The sequence below is a fragment of the Grammomys surdaster genome, unplaced genomic scaffold, assembly GCF_004785775.1.
Source record: "Grammomys surdaster isolate TR1022 unplaced genomic scaffold, NIH_TR_1.0 233, whole genome shotgun sequence".
NCBI classification, from domain to species: domain Eukaryota; kingdom Metazoa; phylum Chordata; class Mammalia; order Rodentia; family Muridae; genus Grammomys; species Grammomys surdaster.
Genome location: NW_021604678.1, coordinates 8,027,172 through 8,031,235, shown reverse-complemented (window position 1 = coordinate 8,031,235; position 4,064 = coordinate 8,027,172). Strand labels below are relative to the sequence as shown.

At 44.2% G+C, this 4,064-nt stretch overlaps 1 protein-coding gene across 1 annotated transcript in view; it reads left to right on the top strand.

The window, feature by feature from the left end:
- Fras1 (Fraser extracellular matrix complex subunit 1) overlaps positions 1–4,064 on the top strand; it is a gene marked incomplete at its 5' end in the record, with an annotated part of 247,779 nt that overhangs the window by 48,112 nt on the left and 195,603 nt on the right. The gene's annotated exons all lie outside the window — the stretch shown is intronic.

The window sequence follows — 4,064 nt, the reverse complement described above, 5'->3', positions numbered from 1 at the left end:
AGAGAGAGAGAGAGAGAGAGAGAGAGAGAGAGAGAGAGAGAGAGAGAACCAAACCACTAGCTCCTGACAAGAATCCTCATGGAGTCAGTCCTAGTAAATGTGAAATGGAGTGAATGTAGCCTTGCCATAAACTGTATAAAAGACAGAGCAGGAGAGCTTGCTTGGCACATGACATACCTGCTTGGGGCTGCAGCTCGGGCTGGTGCCTTGCGGTTCCAGCCTGGGTATTATGGTGGCTTAGAATTTGAACCTGGCTTCAGTGATGATCAAAAATGAGTTCCCAAGCTGGTATACTGGTTTTGACACCTTCAGAGGGGGTGGAAAAGGCCAGCCAAGGGTGCTTTTCTTCCCTGGAGGGATACTACAGTTCCTAAGCCTGATGCTATGAGCGTCTGACCCCCTGCCTACCATCTGGAAAGGTTTTCAAGAAACAAGAAGTTGCCTGCAGGAAGAGCTTTTAACTCTGAAGGAGTGCTACAATTTATTCTTAGAGAAGCATAGGTTAAAAAAGTTTCTAAAAATCTGCTACTTCCATATTAGCAAGAACAAAAGAAGTTTTTTTATCTTCACAATAGGGTTTCAGTATAAAGCTGGCAAGAGGAAGGGCATCTATTCATTCTTTTCAGTTTGGAAATGAATTGTTTGACGAACCAACACATGCCCTGTTATGTCCCCAAAAAGTCAGGGGCCTTCCAGTTAAATGATCTACTATGTATCAGATAAGAAGACAGCTTTGCCTCGTTCACCCTCTCAAAAATTTATTACTGTAATATCCACAAGATACAATTCAAACCCTCGGCAATCTGAAATGCATTACTAAGCAACATCAGGCTGAAAAGTCAGCAAGCAAGTGACCTTTTCCTCTTCATAATAACCCAAGTGGAGTACGAGCCACATGTAAACTGAGCCTGCAAGAAGACACAGCTGAGAGCTGCATACTTTCAGTGCTGGAAATTAGGAATCAGTTGTAGAGCACAGCAGGTGTGTGTCATACCAAGGAGTGACAGCTCAGTGTGGCACTGTGCCTGGCCACCAAAGATGCAGTTCCTGTTATATGGAGAAGTGGGGGGGAGGGGGTAGCAGAGACCACTGTTGCACTTGATAGTAGGGTTCGGTGTATCATGCGTATTCATCATTAAAGCCACATCTGGGTTTTTAGCATTTTAAAAGTAAATTTTATACCCTCAATGCTAGGGCATTTAAGAACTCTTACCTTAGCCATTTCTGTGCAGAAGGTGGCTGGTGGCATGACATTCCTGAGAGAATAAAAACCTGCATGTTTTCCTTTAGCACACATTTGGTGAATGCTCGACATCAGTGTGGGCATGCAGGGAGGGGGCAGAGAGGCTTAAAATAACTAGAGCTCGGTCCCTACTTGGGAAGAGACTGCTCCTTGAAGGAGAAAGACAATATTGGAGTAGTTAGGACAGACTACTGCAGGGAACTCTGACAGTAAAATTCATCATCCCACTGCCCTGCTGTCTTGGGTTTCTAAGGTAGTGATAAAGCACCATGACTAAAAGCAACTTGAGGGAGAAAGAGTTTCTTTTGCTTACCTATCCAGTCTGATCCATTGAGGGAAGTCAGAGCAGGAACTCCAGGCAGGACCCTGAAGGCAGAACTCAAGCAGAGGAAATGGAAGAATGTGTTTACTGGCTTGCAGTCCTTGGCTTGCTCCGCTTGCTTTCTTATGTACCTCAGGACTACCTATCCAGATGTGACATTATCTGCAGTGAACTGGACTCTTCCATGTCAGTTATTAATCAAAAGATACCATACAGTCTTGCCTACACTCGATCTGAATAGAGGCATTTTCTCAAATGAGGTTTCTATTCCCAGATAACTCTAGCTTCATGGTCCATGCTTTGGCCTATGGGATCTTCGTAGTCTTACTTTCTATTGAATCTTTCCATTGGTACTACCCAGTGGAATTTTTGTAGCACACCAGTGAATTCAACAAGTGAAATATATCATCTATTTTTTGTGCTAGGCCTGAGGAAATGTGGCTTAGCTGGGGCTAGGTAGGAAGGTCCGATAGGCCTCCACAGCACCTGGCATCTGGAACATGGCAGCAGCTTCTTCTCCAGGTTAGTAGAGCTACTTGATGCGCCATCTTGGAAAAGAGGCTGGGCTTTGTGTTTGACGGATGTGTTAGGTAATGTCTTTGTATCAATTCAGAATCGAGAGAAAAAGTCGTGAAAGATGAGAAATATTTTGAGTGATGGCTACAGTCAGTAATCAAGGGTTGCCGAGTGGCATCTCTTGTGTATAGGGAAGAATTGTTTCTGAAATGGTCCTTGCTTCCATTTATAGTTATGATATAGTATCAGTTTCACTGTAAGTATGATGAGAATTCGTGTGTGACATTTATAAAACATAAACGAAAGAGTTAAGTATGAATGGAATCACGCAGGAAATGTCTGCAAAACACCAACAGTGTGCGCAGACACAGTCAACAAGGTAGAAATGGGCTCTGACTTCATGAAGCTTACAATGTCAAGACAGAACTAGATAACAACAGTGAGAATTTTACTCATTCTCTCCCTTCCTATCTCCTGGCCAAAGCCACTGCAATCTTTCTCCTGGACCACAGGAAACAGTCCATAGTGGTGGCCTTGTTCAACTATGTGACCTTACCCCCTTTTTCCATGACGCCCATAAGAGGTTTGAGAATCTAAATCAGATCTTGTATCACTCATGCATGACCCCTCCATTACCTTCACAGTACAATTATGGGGAAAAATCCCACTTCTGTTCGATGATGTCCAAGGCCATGAGGTTGTCCTCGTGTGCTACAGAGGCCCAGAAGCTCCAAACGCAAGAGCAGACCCAATTTCCCACACTCTATGTTCCTCCTCCAAAAGACATTGCTGTGATTTTCTCTGGTTGCCCCCTTAGCTGGATGCTCACACTCCATCAGCAGCTCTACTAAAGTGGGCCCACCCTACCACTGGCCCTCTGTTGCTGTCTTCCTGGCAGTTAATGCAATTTGTAATTATCTTTAAATCTGCCAGAGAGAAAAAAATGTCTGAAATTAAGACTTTCTTGTGCAATTTAGAACTGAGAGAGGGGGATTAGATTCTGAAGTTTGCAATGTAGGTATCTTTTCTTCTGCTCCTAAACAAACGCTTAATTAAATTGCTAAGGTATGATTACCCAATCACTTGTAGGCAGCAAATGCATTCATTTTCTCCGCCAATTTTGTTGATCAGAATCAATGCTTCTGGAAAATAGGTTGTACTCTATTGTCAAGGAAATGCTATAAAAATGAGGATGTTGTGTTAACCAAATCACAGTAGGGGTGACAAAACAGGCAGCTAGCCACACTGCACAGGGTTCTGCCGTGAAGGGTAAGCAGGTTTTGCAAAAGGGCTAAGGTGAAGAAGATGTACAAATCATTATAAAAGAGAAAGTTCTTGAAGAGAAAGAAGGAAATCTTAAGGGAATACTTCTTGTCTGGGAACAGCTTCCATGTAGACTCAGAAAGCATGAAAAAACGGTAGGCCTTGGGAGTCCTGGGGATACAACGTGGACCAGTAATGTGGGGGAGAAGAGACAAGACTTTTGACGGAAGATGGAGGGATTCTGAGCAATGTGTTAGGGTGTGATAGGGAAGAGGGAGGAGAAGAAGGAGAGAGATCAAGTTGCACAAGGTCTCTGAATGGTTCTAAGGGCAGCCAATGATATCACCCCTCAACTCATTCTTAAGAAGCTAGTGGAAGTGGGAGGAGCTTCCAGTGCCTGCACACACTGAAGTGTGATTATGGCAGACAGGGCAAGGAATGACAGCCATGGCATTTCATTAGATAGCCCAACTTTGCTCACAGAATTATGATTTCCTTCCTGCTGACTCCCCTTACTCCAAAGCCAGCAATTCCCTGTTCCAGATCCCTTAGCAGTAACTTACTAAAGCTGTACTTCTGACTCTCAGAGATAGTCTGTTCTATCTCTGTGTGTCTCTCAGTCTCTGTCTCTCTCTGTCTTCTCTGTCTCTCTGATTACCTCTGTCTATGTCCCTCCCTCCCTCCCTCCCTCCCTCCCTCCCTCCCTCCCTCCCTCCCTCC